General features: G+C 36.2%; 1 protein-coding gene across 1 annotated transcript in view; it reads left to right on the top strand.

Moving 5' to 3' along the window:
• The window catches only part of LOC129007261 (caspase-12), an 86041-nt gene extending 77264 nt beyond the window's left edge, over positions 1–8777 (top strand). The window contains exon 11 of the mRNA XM_054437873.2: positions 8202–8777. The gene's annotated coding sequence lies outside the window, so the exon portion shown is untranslated. The remainder of the gene's footprint in view (positions 1–8201) is intronic.
• The last annotated feature ends 8518 nt before the right edge of the window (positions 8778–17295 follow it).

Raw genomic sequence — 17295 nt, 5'->3', positions numbered from 1 at the left:
ACCCTCTGCCTCCCAGGTTCGAGCGATTCTCCTGCCTCAGCCTCCAGAGTCGCCGGGACCCAGCTACTTTTTGTATTTTTAGTAGACATGGGGTTTCACCATATTGGCCAGGATGGTCTCGACCTCTTGACCTCCTGATCCACCTGCCTCAGCCTCCCTAAGTGCTGGGATTACAGGCATGAGCCACTGCGCCCGGCCTACTAAAGCCCTTTTAAGAAACAAACAAAAAAAATGCAGATAGGGCAGAGCAAGAGATTTAAATATTATATTTATTGGCATGTAGGAAATAAGTGAAGCCAAGAGTCTACATACATAAAAAGAAAAGAAGGTGAATGTTAAGACTGGAGAGAATGACTACATTATAGTCCTTGTCCTGTTGTAACTCTTCTAGACATCCTAATTTGAAACTACTGATAAAATATATGTGCTAATATATCATTCCGTTTACTGTTGAGTATCAACTCTGTATTGATGACCAATATGATTGTAGTTTAGAAATGCAATTTCATTTCTAACATCTTTTTACTTATCTAAGAGAACAGTTTATTTCAATTTTAGTGATAAGGTCCAAGGCAATGAGTGGGGCCATTTGTCTGAAGCACTCACTGTTAAATAGCACATACAGAGATCTTGAATGGTAAATATTAGAAAAAATATCTATATTTAGTATTAAATATTGAAGGCTTTCTCAGATTTGTACCAACATTCTTACTTGAGATTCGGCAATCAAAATGGCTTATTTAAATTAGTAATTCAGATTCAGCACCTCCCCCGATAAACACACACCCTTATATCAAAAGAGCTTACATATGATGACTAGTGACATCTGAATAAAAGCCATGCCTATGAATATCAAAATGAAGAGAATCATGGCTGTATGAGGCTGAATGTTGTAGCTTCAGACAGTGTTCACCTAAAGAAATATTGGTATCATTGACCACTCTAATGAGGAACGTCCTCCCTCCATTAAACCCAGTTAAAATGATTGATCGATTTGGTCAATGTTTTGCCTCTATTACTTGACTCTGCACAGAACAAGGTAGACAGGTTTGCAGGTAATGTTTTCCAAAGTCTCTAATTTGAACTAAATCTATATAATTTCTAAATTTGCAGGTAATGTTTTCCAAAGTCTCTAATTTGAACTAAATCTATATAATTTCTAAATTTATCCCATCTCTTCCTCCTGGCCCCTCTCCATCTTGTTCCTTACACGTAAGCCTAAACCTTTTTCTGCACTTCTGAACTTTCCTCACTTCCAGTTTATCTGTTATGTATTTTCTTATCTGATTTTGCTCAAATAAAATGCTTTTAGAGGCAGAAAGAAAAGTGTTGCAATGACCATATATGTCATTAGGACAGCTCTGTTATCTCAAACTAAATATTTCAGGTAATACATTTTATTTAAGTGTATTTTTATTTTTTAGCTATTCAGGGCACAACTAATTTTGGTATAAAAAATCATTAAAAACCCAGAATTGCAACTTGCTCAAAATAGAATGCACTGTTGAGATATATTGTACCTACTAAATCTTCTATGCTTACAGTCTAGGCCCATATTTGGAAGAATAAATAAGATACAATTTCCTGCTTTCGTTAAGTTTAAAGTCTATTGAGATTAACTTAATGCTAAGCAGGCTACTATAATTTAGTCAGCAACGACCTGGGATAGAGTACTTTGAAAGTACAGAGGAAGACTTCCTGGTGCCTTCCATCACTTTAGATAACACTTAGACCGGAAACGATTGAGTATGAAATATCTAGGAGAAGAGCCAAAAGGGAATTTTATCAGAGAGAATGAAGTCATGTAAAAAAATTGACAGTGAGAAAAAATAAGGCAAATCTGGGGAATTTAAAAGTATTTTTGTATCACTAGAATGTAAAAGATAAGGTATGAGTTGAAAAGATTAGGTATGCTGGTGAAATACATAGGAGTAATTAGTTACCCTGGGGACAGTTTAAAGCATTTCAGAATACTATTAAACAAGGGAGTTAAATGTATTCAGATTTATGATTAATTCATTGGCACTAGTGAAGTTTTTGGGAGCTAGCAAGCTCTGATGAGTGAGTAAGGGTCATGGCATTTTATTATGGTTTATTGTTGTCATGGCAGTTTATTTCAAGAGTTACCAAGTAAAACTGCTCTTACGGTAATAACAGGTCATTTCAGCAGCTGGCTTGCAGCATAATCCCTCTGAAGGCAATTGTATCCTGAGTGTTTTCCCCTCCACCCCGGTCTCTTGACTCTAATTTAGTTAGGTATGATAAGATAACTTCAATTCATATAATCAATTTTCACACAATTTAAACAAACTGTATCACTTTCTCAAAATTATATAAACTACTACAACTCATTTGATATAAGATGAAGTTATCTGAGCAGCCCTATAACTATTAATGCAATGGAATTCATGGTTTAGAAAGTCTCAGAAAAAAAATCGGAGAAAAAATATTTTGACTGTATCAATGTCAATATCCTGGTTCTGATATTACATTATACTTTTGCAAAATGTGATCATTAGGAAAGCCGAGTAAAAGGTACACAGGATCTCTGTGTTATTTCTTACAAATGCATGCGAATCTACAATTATTACAAAATAAAAAGTTAAAAATATTATGACAAATTAACTGTAATTTTAAATTCAAAAAATAAAATTTTAGATTTGTAGCATGGATATTATTTATCTTCATATTATGTAATACCACCTTTAAATACAAGTATAAAAGTATTTTACTTATATGCAAAATAACCAGTATTTTGTATTTTTCATTTTCTTTCATTTTAATAATTTCAACTTTTATTTTAAATTCAGGGGATACATATGCAGGTTTTGCCACATGGGTATATTGCATAATGCTGAGATTTGAAATATGAATGATTCCTTCACTCAGGTAGCAAGCATAGTACCCCAAAAGTTAGCTTTTTAACACTTGCCTCCTCTCTTCCTCCCTGCCAGTAGTCCACAGTGTCTATTGTTCCCATCTTTATGTCCATGAGTATCCGAGTTTAACTCGTACTAAAAAGCAAGAATGATGGCTTTCAGCTGCATTCATGTTGCTGCAAAGAACATGCTTTCATTCTTTTTATGGCTGCATAGTACTCCATGGTGTGTATGAACCACATTTTCCTTATCCAATCCACCACTGGGCAGCTAGGTTGATTCCATGTCTTTGCTATTGGGAATAGCACTGCAATAAACATACGAGTACAGGTGTCTTTTTGATAGAACAATTGGTTTTCTTTTAAATATACTCCCAGTAATGGGACTGCTGGGTCCAATGGTAGTTGTGTTTTAAGTTCTCTGAGAAATCTCCAAACTGCTTTTCACAGTGGCTGAACTAATTTACATTCCCACCAACAGTGTGTGAATGTTCCCTTTTCTCCACAGCTTCACCAGCATCTGCTGTTTTTTGAGTTTTTAATAACAGCCATCCTTACTAGTGTGAGATGCTGTCTCATGGTGGTTTTGATATACATTTCTCTGAGGATTATTGATATTGAGTATTTTCTTCATATTTTTGTTGGTCAGTCATATGTCTCATTTTGAGAAGTGTCTCTTTATGTCTTTTGCCCACATTTTAATAGGGTTATTTGGTTTTTTGCTTATTGAACTAAGTTCTTTATAGCTCAATCATCAGCATTTTTTTATCTTGTGCAAGCATATGTTTTGTTTTTGCTGGAATAGTAGAAACCCTGTCCAAAGATTTTTATTTCACTTCTAATATACATATATTCTAAAAATCCTATATCCAGCTTACAGGGATGTAAGAAATAATTGAAATGAAATGGAACTATGGATTTCTCTACTTTTCCCTTCCTTAGTGTGCTATTGTTTTCAGCACAAGTGTTTGGCTAATATAATATCAGGAAGTAAAGTGAGTTTGAAAGGATATTAGATGTAAGGCTCCTTGGGCCTTGGAGTCTGTTAGAATGCTGGTATCTTCTTTGAGTGTCTGTTTCAGATGGAAAACAAGGCCTCCCACAACTCTCAACTCCCAACATCCTTAGACACAGACTTGTGGTTTTGGAACATGAGCACAGAATTTCAGTGGAATCACAACACTCAGGGAGACTCAAAACAACCTTGAATGATTGTTTAGATATTGCCGGAGAGAAACACGGGTAGTCCAGCCTAACATAGCGGTTATTTTCTGGGCAACTGCAGATCTTCTTTACTCATATAAAATTACATTAAAGTTCTATAAAATAATCTTTGAAATATTATGAGAAAATATTTCTATTCTTAGAAGACAGAGTGAAATTATGAGGAGTATATGCTTTGAGTAAGACAGCTTGGATTACGTGGATAAAACAGGAAAAAAAGTGGGAATAAATAACATGTGATAGTATGAAACATTCAGTGAATGCCTGGGGGATAGTAATACATTAAATTCCTGTAGTAGTTGTATATAGATAACAATCGCTGCTGGATAACCATTCGGCAGAGTAAGTATGCAGTGTATATACTAGCAAGAGAAGGTCATGAAAAAACAGTTTGAATAAAAGTCTTTGTTAAGTAGCAATTATACAATCTTTTAAAAAGCCATCTGATTTCTGTATGCATATGTTGTATGTCATGTTTTAATGTAACATTGTATTTTAACCACAAAGGACTGAGAGAAAGATATCAGAATCGTGTGTGTGTGTGTGTGTGTGTGTGTGTGTGTGTGTGTGGTTTGTGCCCCCAAGGATTTCAATCCTATTCAGAAACAAGAGAAATAAAAAGAATCAGCTGGTAGAAGATACACAACTATTTTTTTCAAACCAAGAAGAATTTATAATGGTCAAAGCTGTCCAAAGCTAGAATTTTCTGTCTCAGAAATTTGACATTCTGATTTACTAAATCTAAAGAATATATATATGTATGTGTGTGTATACTTTAGAATATATATATATACACACACTGTATATACTATAGTATATAGAATATACTTAAGAATATACTTTAGAATATATGTATATAGAAATACACGAAATATCTATGTATATATGAAATATATGAATAAATGTATATAGTAATATATGAAATATATACATACATTCTAAAGTATTAATACATATATTTGGAATGTTGGAATAAGATTTCTTGAATTCTTTTTGTTTTGTAATATATAACACTAAAATAATTTAAGAAATTGATTGTAGGTTGGACTACATCTATGCTTTCAAGTCGTTCTTCACTGGCATTCCAACATTCCAAAGTCACCTAAGATACATAATAAATACTTAAGTGCCCAAATTAATTTAACACTTATTTTGTGTCTGAGGTACAAGGTCCATAACTCTGAACTTTTTAAAACCCTAGAGATGACTCTGATATAGTCTGCCAATGGAGCTGCTGACCTAGATGACCTTTCATATCCTCTCAAATTTGATGTTTGGTTTATTTGGTTTCTATCAGTGCTTGGAGTACAGGAATGAGTCTTATGCCTTTCTTCACATGCAGGGCCTTGCTCATAACTGGCATTAGGTAAATGTTTCATAAATAAAAGAACAAATGAATGATTGAATAAAAGGACATCTCATTCCCCCCTCCGACCTCTCTGTGTAATACTAAAGACCTTTATAAAAATTAGCATAAAAGTTAATGAAATCAGTATGAAAGATGAAATAGAATGCAGTGGCAAGATGGAAAAAATATGGGTAAAACAAACTCAATTATTTAACATGTGGGGGAAGAAAAGGAGCTTGGGGAAAAACTATTTAAACTAAGATAGGATGATAAGTTTAAGAAACTAGAACATGCTGAAAAATATGCAGTATATAGAACTTGAAACTGAAGAAAAAGAAGGCAATGCATCAATATTGAGAGGCTTGAGGAGTAAGAGACAGGGAAGAAGAAAGCTCTGTCACTGAATCTGATATACTCATCATCTAAATACTACAGGCTAAGAAAAAAATTATGTATGTATTTCCTTTTGCTCTAGGAAGTAGCTTCATTACAAGAACTGTGAATGCATTAAGCATTTCACTGTTCACCTTAAGGGCATGCTACATAGACTATTTTTTTTTTCCTAGTCTGGCATGCTCTGGGGCATAAAATGATTTGGTTGCCGAAGTTTTGACATTTTAAAATATTTCAATGATTAAATGTTTAATTAAGTCAGTGGACCCTGAGGTCACTTGGCAAAGGGTAGTTTTTTTGTTTTGTTTTGTTTTGATTTTGATTTTGGATCAAATTCATTAAAACACACACACATACACACCCAATTTGAGAAAAGCATTGGTAAATCTGTTGGGAAAATGGCTTTCCTAAAAATATTCATTTACTACTGTTTCTTGAGTTAATCAGAGTTACAAGAAAGTGGTACTTCTGCATAGAATTATCTGGAAGTGTTTCATTGGAAAAAAGTTTATTATCCTAATAAATGATGGAGTAAATAACAAATAACAGGCCTGGTACAGTGGCTCACACCTGTAATCCCAGGACTTTGGGAGGCTAAGGTGGGCAGAACACTTGAGGCTAGAAGCTAGAGACCAGCCTGGCCAACATGGTAAAACTCCATCTCTACTAAAAATACAAAAGTTAGCTGGGCGTGGTGACATATGCTTGTAATCCCAGCTTCTCCAGGAGACTGAGGCAGGAGAATCACTTGAACCCTGGAGGTGGAGGTTGCAGTGAGCTGAGGTCGCGCCACTGCACTCCAGCCTGGGCGACAGAGCAAGACTCCATCTCAAAAAATAAATAAATAAATAAATAATAAATAATAAATAAATAACAATAATAAATTTAAAATAATATATACATGGGTGGGAAAGCTAAAAACCGGAACATGTAATACCAAGGAATCCTGTAGCTTCTGTATGCATCCAACTCTATCCTAACTTAAGATGCAGGCTCACTGTGGACTGATCAAAGACAGTCAGATTAATAGTGGAAAATTATGCATATTTCACTGTAGTTTAATAATTTAGTGCTGCATTAAATCCTTTGGGGATTAAGGCATTATATGATTAATTTATTCATAAGCCATTGATTCATCGATTCAGAGACATTTGCTAGTTAGTGAGCTCTCCCATTTGCAGACATTGGTTCAGTTTGTTTGTTGTTGGTGTTTTAGCAAAACTTGGCAAAGCTTCCTCCATATAGTAATACAGTTATTCTTTGGTATCCATGGAGGATTTGGGGGATTGGTTCCAGAACCCCTGTGAATACCAAAATCCACAGAGGCTTAAGTCCCTTATATAAAATAGTGTAGTATTTGCAGATAACCTACATACCTTCTCCCATATAGTTTAAATCATTTCTAGAGTACTTATATTTAATTTACATAACAATACAGATGTTGTACAAATTGTTACACTGTATTACTTTTAAATATTTATTATTTTTATTGTTGTATTGTTAATTTTATTATGTTTTTAAAAAATACTTCAATTCATCGTTGGTTGAATTAGGGAACCAGTGTGCAATTAAAAAAAAAAATGTGGCGTGTAGTATCTGTAGCATTGAATGAATTTCCATATATATTTATGACGATAATTTTTTGAACAGAGATGTATGTTTTTATTGCATATTCTGTTTTTTTTTTTACTGTTCTCCTCCCTTTCTTTTCCCCTTCAAGTAGCTGGCCACATTCTACTTTCTTTCCTCATATGAGATTTGTTTTTGTGCTTCTAGACTTTTGTTTCCAAGTGTCTAAACCCACTGAAGATAATAGAATTTGAAGAAACATGCTGTATCTCTAGACTAAATAAAGATTCTTGCAGGTTGAGTGGTGTGTGTGTGTGTCTGTGTCTGTGTGTCTTTGTGTATATGGTGCTGTGTAGGGGGAGATGCCATGTGGCAGCATCTCCAAGGATGTGGCAGAACCTCAGTAGTAATGAACACACGTTACATTGAGAAGACTGGAAGGGTCCAGCACTTCCAGCCAATATGGTAATTCCCATGCATAAGGAAGGCACAGAAACAACGGGCAATTGGTGTTGCCAGCTGGATAATAACATTTTTAAAGGAAACATAATCAGTGATCAATTAGTCATCCCTGATGTTTAGTGTGGTTTACAATTCCAAAAACTTGAAGTGAGAAAAACAACAAATATGATTGATATTAAATTATTTACAAGGCTATGGAAATCAAGAGATGAGTTTATCAGTTGAGATTTATACATAATATACAGCAGTTCCTAGTAGAAAGGGCAATAACAAGAATAATGACCATAACCCTGTATGTATAGGGATGTTGTTTGTGTTTTCCCATAGATGGATGAAGCTCATTGAAATCAGCAGAAGTATTGTATGAGTCATTCATGGGCATGGGAGCCTCTGAGACAGAGAAATATATACACTTTGAAGGCAACTCTGAGAGATTTATTCACTGATTGCTTGGGAGAGGATATCGGAATTTCAACAGAAATAATAAAATGCGAAAAATCCTTGGAATTTACCAGACCTGTATCCAACCTCCAATGCAAGTAACATGAAGATTATCTGTTGATTCTTATTCTGTGGTGACAGAGACACACTGGCACCATCTTGTGATGACACCAGAGAATAAAACTAAAGGCTAAAATAATAGAACATCTCAGATTATGAATAAGAGAAATGGGAGCTCCATGAGATAGATCATCCATTACTAGAAATACAAAATGTTAATATCTGATTAAGTGTGAATAACACTGGAATACATTACAGTAACACAGTAATGGCCATGCACTATTGGTTAAAATCATGAATTATTAAATGAGTATATCATGATAATGCTTTTATTTTTACCTTCTATACTTCATTCTAAATAATTTTCTCAAACTTAAAATAAATACATTATTTTACCTCTAGTCAAACCTGATTTATAAATTATCTTTCTAGTTATCTTTTTTATCCATAAAATGAGGAGTTTGTTATATTAATTGATCTATTAAGCTTCTTCTAGATCGATAAAATGTCTTACTGACAATGATAATACAATAACAGTTCAGCTTATAGAAGAAAGAAATTTTGGTTCATTAATTTGTCTATTCAACAAATCTTCATTGTTTCTGGTTTACTAGCTATTACAGTAAGTTATAAATTTGAAAATATAAGTAATATGAAGATATTTTCCACAAAAAGGATAAAGACTATAGGGACAGACATGTACGCAAATAATTACTCAAGATGCAGTACTCTGCATCACACAGAAATAAGACGATTTTGACTCAATTTTGGCTCACGTCTGTAATCCCAGCACTTTGGGAGGCCAAGACGGGTGGATCACAAGGTCACGAGATCAAGAACATCCTGGCCAACATGGTGAAATCCTCTCTCTATTAAAAATACAAAAATTAGCTGGGCGTGGTGGTGTGCAACTGTAGTCCCTGCTACTGGGGAGGCTGAGGCAGGAGAATAGCTTGAACCTGGGAGGCGGAGGTTGCAGTGAGCTGAGATCGCGCCACTGCACTCCAGCCTGGTAACAGAGCAAGACTCTGTCTCAAAAAAATAAATAAATAACAAAAAATAAATAAATAAAACTATTTGGACTCAATTTTCTTTTTCGTTCATTCAAAAAAGCAGATTCTCTCTGTTGTCATACATAGTCAAAATTTTAACATTATCTGCCAGAATACTTAAGTTCACAGGTATTTTTTAAAAGAATTGGTGAAGGAAGGTGTATTAGTCAGTTTTCACACTGGTGATAAAGACATACTCGAGACCGGGAAGGAGAAGAGGTTTAACTGGATTTAGAGTTCCACATGGCTGGGAGGCCACAGAATCATGGTGGGAGGTGAGAGGCACTTCTTACACGGCAGTGGTAAGAGAAAATGAGGAAAAAGCAAAAGTGGAAACCCCTGATGAACCCATCAGATCTCGTGAAACTTATTAACTATTACAAGAATACCACAGAAGAGGCTGGCCCCCATGATTCAATTACCTCCCTCTGGGTCCCTCCCACAATATGTGGGAATTCTGGGAGAGACAATTCAAGTTGAAATTTGGGTGGGGACACAGCCAAACCATATCAGAAGGTAAAGACAGAGTACAGAAAAGGTAACTGACTTTGGGAGGTCACGGTGGGTGGATCACCTGTTGTCAGGAGTTCGAGACCAGCCTGGCCAACATAGTGAAACCCCGTCTCTACTAAAAAATACAAAAAAAAATAGCTTGACATGGTGGCGGGTGCCTATAATCCCAGCTACTCGGGAAGCTGAGGCAGGAGAATAGATTGAAACTGGGAGGCGGAGGGTTGCAGTGAGCCATTGCACTCCAGCCTGGGCAACAAGAGTGAAAATCAGAAAGAAAGAAAGAAGAAAGGAAGGAAGGAAGGAAGGAAGGAGGGAAGGAAGGAAGGAAAGAAAGAAAGAAAGAAAGAAGGGAGGGAGGGAGGGTGGAAGGAAAGAAGGAAAGAAAGAACGAAAAGAGAGAGAGAAAGAAAGAGAGAAAGAGAGAGAGAAAGAAAGAAAGAGAGAAACAGAGAGAGAGAGAAAGAAAGAAAAGGAAGAAAGGAAGGAGAAAGAAAGAAAGGAAGAAAGAAAGGGAGGGAGGGAGGAAGGAAGAAAGGAAGGAAGAAAAAGAAAGAAAGGGGAAAAACAAGAAAAGGTAATTGAATTCTCTTAAAGATATGGGATTTGCTATACCAGCGGTATGAGAGAGAACCATTTATTGAGTAAGTGCTAAGCACTGTGCTAGGAACTGAATATTTATTGCCAAATAAATATGGGTATATAAAATCACCAAATTTTATATTTGTGTGTGTTGTGGCGGATCACATCTCTATCTTGATATCATTCTTCTTCTTTTTTTTTTTTTTTGAGACAGAGTCTCGCTCTGTAGCCCAGGCTGGAGTGCAGTGGTGCGATCTCGGCTCACTGCAAGCTCCACCTCCTGGGTTCAAGTGATTCTCCTGCCTCAGCCTCCTGAGTAGCTGGGACTACAGGCACATGCCACCACGCTCAGCTAATTTTTGTATTTTTAGTAGAGACGGGGTTTCACTATGCTGGCCAGGCTAATCTTGAATTCCTGACCTCGTGATCCACCCGCCTCAGCATCCCAAAATGCTGGGATTACAGGCGTGAGCCCTGTGCCCAGCTGATACTATTCCTTTTAATTTAAGTCATTATTTCACAGGTCAGAATCTGTCCTATTCCTTCAGCCATCAATCTTTCCCCAGATAAGACTGAAGAATATTAGCAAATTTATTTTGGAGATAGAATTTTTCTCTGTTGGTAATCAGTCTTAAATAATGAAATAGTGTCCTGAGAGAACAGTAGAAGTTCTACTAATTTAGAACATTTTAAATTAGACATAATGACATTGCTAGACATGATCTTGTTAGGATTTTAATAAGGCTATGTCCCCACGCTTTATATGACTCTGAGATCATTCATTTGGAAGGATTCCTGTTCTCATTGAAGACCTCATACTCTTTTTTGTTCAAGTGGAAGCATTTATTCTAAAAAATATATTCCAGTTCATCTCATTAATAATGTATATTGTAAGGAACAATCTTGCGCCAGCAGGTGTATAGAACAGTTGGCCCAGTAGGTCATTTCAATCTCTTATTTCTGTAATTCTATGAACCTGCTCTGAAAATGTGAGCACTGGAACACCCAATATTCCTAAAAGCCGAATGGCTGTGAATCAGGAATTTTGATGTCTAGCTGGCAATATTAGCACAAGACTGTCAGAATGAGAAGAGGATCATTTCAACTCCTTAGCAAGATTGAGATAAATCTGGCAGAGCTACTGGATGGAGCATTTGCTAATTAAACTACAATCTCTTAAGTTAAAGGATGAAAAAGTGCCAAATAAAGAGAGAAAAATGAATAATACATGTTTAAAAAGATGTTTCTCTATGAGGGTTGGCTGCAGTGTTATTTATGATATCTAAAATTAGAAATATTGTATACTCTAACAATAGAGAAATGATTTTTTGAAACTAAGCTATAGCATGGGATAATCATGCAGCAATTTAAAAAGTCAGCATATTATGTTTGATGTAGAAAAAAATCAAAGACTTAGTTTTAAATCCAAAAGTAAGAAAATTGCAGAACATAATACATAATGTAATGCCATTTTTTAAAAAGTTACTAAATTGTAAATTTGTGCGCTTACATATATCTGTATGTAAACAATACAAGACTCAAAATTATTAACATTGGTTACTCAGAGGAGAAGAATTGGGTTTGAGTAAAAATTAATGGCATTTAGCCACTGTGAACTGCTCATAAATATTATAGCAGAATAGATTTTTATATTACTTTTTAGATAAATGTGTATAAAAATAAAAGAAAAACTGCTTAATTTTTCAAAATAAATTTGAAAAGTAGAAGAATATAAGGGAAAGACTTGTTAATCTGGGGAATTGAAACAAACTAGGCACAGGTCTGCGTTTTTCTGAGTCTGAATTTCTTCATCTGTTTTCAGAATAGTTAATAACTAAACCACAAGGTTAATGTGATACCCTATATACAATCACAAGTACAGAGCCTGCTACAGAGTAAAAATGTTCTTAATGGCTACAAAATAATTGTCCTTTCTCTCTTCCCCTTTCACACACTTAAAAAAGAGACAGGTCACTTACAGACTTCTGCTATAGTACTAAGAATGGAAAATTAGTCAAAAGGTGAGTGAAATTTACAGGATTCATAAGAAAACAACAACAAAGCCCAGCCATCGTGCCTCACTATTTGAAAGTATAGCAAAACATATGTTTCAGGACTAATCATTGGGAACAGAGATCTAAAACGGAAGAAAAAATGTTGAACAGATGAACTTTAAAATCCAGACAGAGACAAGATCTGCATTTAGATACATGTGGCTATTTTAAAACATATATATGTCAAGAGAGGAGACAGTAGTTGGGAAGAGAAGGTTACTGAATCACTGGTGTCTGCTTTGGCTTTTCCTTTGCCCTGTAAGGAATCTTGGCTGGAAATTATATGGGAAAATCCAATGAATAAATTGGATATATTCCCTAGTCATTTATCTTCAGCCCGTGGCTCATCAAAGTGGTGCTGTGATGCTGAGACTGCTCCCTGCTCAGGCTGTATTTCATCAGTCTCATTCAAAGAGTGTACTTGCCAAGGAGAGTGTGTAAGAAGCAGGATAGAGAGGAGGTCAATAAACTCATAATCATAGGAGCATCCTGCAATGCCATTGATGAGGCTCTGCACCCCCTGAAAAAGCTTGGGTATTTCCTTAGCTTTATCATTTTATGAATTACGGCTGAGACTCTGCAGCATATATACTCATGTGGTGATTAAGATCCTTAGAAACACAGGACAAATTACACACCAAGCTCTTGGACAATTTTTATTTCTGGATATATCCTAAGTTGCCTTTTTTTTTTTTTTTTCACCTCTCAGCCATCCTGGCCCTTATTTTTTCTCTCAGAGTAAGGATCGTCTAAAGGAAATAAGTGTAAGGAAAAAAAAAAAAACACCTTTGTATTTCTCCAACTACAAAAGAGATTAGGGAGCTTCCACTTTTGGTCATGATGGCGTAAAGGAGCCAGATTTAACCTCCCATTCTGAAAACCTACAAACTGGATAAAATACATGAAATGATAGTTTAAGACATTGGATAACCAGCAGCGTAGAACAGTGATCACTGAGAAAAGGACCAAGCTAGATGTGCCCTATGATTTCCCCAGCTTACTGGCTGCAGACAGACCTTAACACAGAGGAGTTAAGAATCTTAACAGAGCTCAGCAATCTCAATGAGTTAAGGAAAAAGACTTCCAAGTTCAAGGAGAGCAGAGCTCTGGAGATATGCAGAGGACTAACATAAGCCTTCTCATGTAAGCATGTGGGAAAACTACCACAGCCAGAGAAAGAACTAACAGAAAAGTGCAGGTAGAATAATTCAAGGAGCTTACATGGGGCAATAGCAACTGTGGAAGAATCACAGCAATAAGGGCAAATCAAAACAATGGGCTAAACTGAAAGTCATGACTCTTGCCTAGGACAATATTCCTAAGAACTAGGTATGACATATTTTACTGAACTTTGGCTTGCTGCCAATGTCCTAGTCCTATGAGTTGCTACTTGGAAGACTGCAGACTGACATATTAAAGATTTCTCTCTTTCAGGCCATAAAACACAGAAATAAATCACTGCTGCTAATTGAACAGTCTGGATCACTCAGGTAGACACCCACGGTTAGGGCCCATTCTCTGATGACATTGACTGCAATCAAATTACTGATCAAGATAGCACTGCCTGTTCACTGAAAACTCTACCTAGATCTATAATCGAACCAGACATGGTAATCCATCCAACATCACGGAACGGGCACAAAGCTAAATATTATATGTTTATGATGCAAATGCTATCCTTGCACGTCAAATATTTCATGTGGTGACTCTCACCAATAATTCTCCCATTTGTTTCATGGTGACAGAGGCTATATTGCATGGGGTTTGCCTCTGCTTACTTCTGGCAAATTGACCACATTGGAGTATTTGCCCATTCCTCTGGGCAACGGGGCCTCACTACTATTTCAGTCTGACCAGCTGATTCTGGTACCATATTTTCGCTTGAAACAAAACTGTCATGTTTTCAGCTCATCCATAGTCAATGATAATGGTGTACATTTTGTAGCAAAGACTGCTCAACAGTGGGTCAATTGTCACAGCATTTGATGGACACTTCATACCCTTTATTTTCCCCAGGTTGCTGACATCATCATGAGGTGGAATGGACTTCTAAAAATAAACTCAAAACGGTTTCTGCTCTCTATTGCTCTCACCTCCTCCTCGTCCATACACCTTAGCAAGGCAGTTTGGTAATTAAAAATGGTTGTCCACAACAAAGGTTTACTTCTCTTTGTTAATGAAAGAAATGTTGAGTTACATAAACTATTTAAAAAATCAGGTATTTTGCTATGACCAGTCCTAGGCATGATGCTTCTTCTTCCTCTTGACTTCTACTCTGAGGAAGCTTGCCTTATATGTTTCTGAATGGCCATCTGAATAAAAAAGTGCCTGAGAAATTCAAACTTAATTCTAGTTCAGCCACCTGCATTGTCATTTGGGGTGGATGTGGTCTTGGATCATAAAAACAATTACCACTTGCTTGAGTACACTGCTCACTGGGTTTGCCTTTGCTGGCCCCATGCAGGCAAAGGTAGAAATAGATTTCCAAGTTCCCCACTCAGCCTCTGTTGGCATTCAAAGACTAGGCTCTTTGTGAATGCTGGACAGAAATGGGAGTTCCGGCTCCCAACTAGGCCTTCACTGCTCCATCCGTGGATGGGTTTGAGTACTTCATTACTGCTCCACACTTGGCTTCCACTGACACCATGGATGGGTACCTCATTGGCAATTAGTGGTGGTGGGAGTCCTGGCACGTCATTTGATGTCCCCTGTTTTCATCCCAGCAGGAAGAAGTAGTACCTCTTTAGTGTCAGGTGAAGATGGAACTTCGGGTTCTTTATGTGGTCTCCACGTCACCGTGGGGCCGGGGGTGGTTGCCATCCCTTCCAGAATGAAATTTTCAGCTCCCTATTCAACCTTCTCTGACACCACCTTGGTGTGGGGAGGGGACTGGGGCCACCCATTATAACCTGATGAGAATAGACATCTATGTTTCCCACTTAGTTTTTCCTGAATAAAGGAAGTATCTCAGTTTTATCTGAGGTGCTTTGCTAGAACAGAGCAGCTATTATCTAAAAGTTTTTGTCTTGTAATGCTGCCTCTTTTTCTATACTTAAAAGGAGGAATAGGGAAAAACAAAAAACAAAACAAACAAATGAAAAACAAAAAGATGTACTCCATCTTCCCAGAAGTTCTGTTTGGCTCACATTCACAAAAGTTGATTGTGAAAATAAACATTTAAACATTTACTTCCATTAAAAGCCAACTTTTTCAACAAAACTAAGCTGCTAAGAAATTTTGTTGCGAGTAAATTCTACTGGGAGTGGCTATTGCTTAGGCATTTTATAGGTGGGTGTGAATGTATTTGACTCTCCTATCTAGAATTAGGGACACATTTTGGAAGCATTATAAGCTTTTGCAGATTTTATAGCATCATTTAGCCAAGAAGAGATTCAAAAGAGAATGAAAGGAAAAAGAATGATCATTCAGAAAAGGGAAACAGACTTCATGGTTAGAATTTTTTGGTATTTAACTCAGAGGAGAAGGGAGATTCAGCTTCTTTTACAGAAATATGAAGGCGTTTATTAAATTCAGTGACCCAATAATATGTGCTTGATTCTACAGAAAAAAAAATGTATTAAAATCTTTGCAGAGATTATACAACTCTAGAGTCCTCAAATTGTGAGCATCCTTTAAGAGAGCTTTCAATCCATTTATGTCTTACATTACCATACTTTATAAAAAAAAAGCTTTCGTGTTTTGTTACTTCCAAACGTTTTAACTCTCACCTCCCTATGTTTTTTCTCTGATGCCTTATGCTCCAGTCTTTCCATACCCTTCTTAGTGTCCTAAGCCTTCCTGGGACCAGCCAGCTATTATCTCCTCTGACAGAAATGCCCATCCCTTGCCCACCCCAACCTTTTTTCTTTGTCCACACCCCACCTCTGTGACTTTATTAAGTCCGTTTTAAATTATTCTAATTTGAGAGTACCACCTATTCACTGTTGCAAGCCTGATTAAACTGCCAAATGCCTTATAATTTTAGTATTTCTACTTACTTATCCAATAGCATGAATGACAACAACCCAATTCAACAGGTCACATCCCAGGTTGGTAGTCAGCCTTCAACTAACTGCCCTTATGTAGGGGGCTCACTGTAGTGCAACTGTGGATGTGGCTAAGAGGACAGTGATCACATTGTACCAAATAGAACTGCCTGGAGCTGACCTCTTTTTAAGAGATTTTGTAAAGAAGGATATGTAAATAAAATCATATAATATGTGGCCTTTTATATCTGGTTTCTTTCATTCAGCATATTTTCAAGGTTTATTTATCTTGCCTCATGTATTGAGTACTTACTTCTTCCCTTTTTATGATGGAATGATATTCCTGTGTATAGATATACTACCTTTTGATTACTGATTTGTGAGTTTATAGACATTTGAACTGTTTCAAAATTTGTGTCTATCATGAATAATACTTCTATAAACATTTATGTACAAGTATTTTTGTCATATATTTTCATTTTTGGATATATACAAAGTCATAGGTCACTTAAAAATGAGAATACATTATTAGAAATGTGTTGTTAGGAGATTTCACTGTTGTGCAAAGATCATATAATGTACTTACACAAATCCAGATGGTATAGCCAGCAACACACCTAGGCTATAAGTTATAGCTTATTGCTCCTAGGCTGTAAACCTGTACAGCAATTTACTATATTGCATACTGTAGACAATTATAACACAATGGTATTTGTGTATCTAAACATACCTACAC

This window comes from Pongo pygmaeus, chromosome 9 (assembly GCF_028885625.2).
Source record: "Pongo pygmaeus isolate AG05252 chromosome 9, NHGRI_mPonPyg2-v2.0_pri, whole genome shotgun sequence".
Lineage (NCBI taxonomy): Eukaryota > Metazoa > Chordata > Mammalia > Primates > Hominidae > Pongo > Pongo pygmaeus.
Note: the sequence above shows the minus strand (reverse complement) of the source record. Positions and strands in the feature narration are given on the sequence as shown.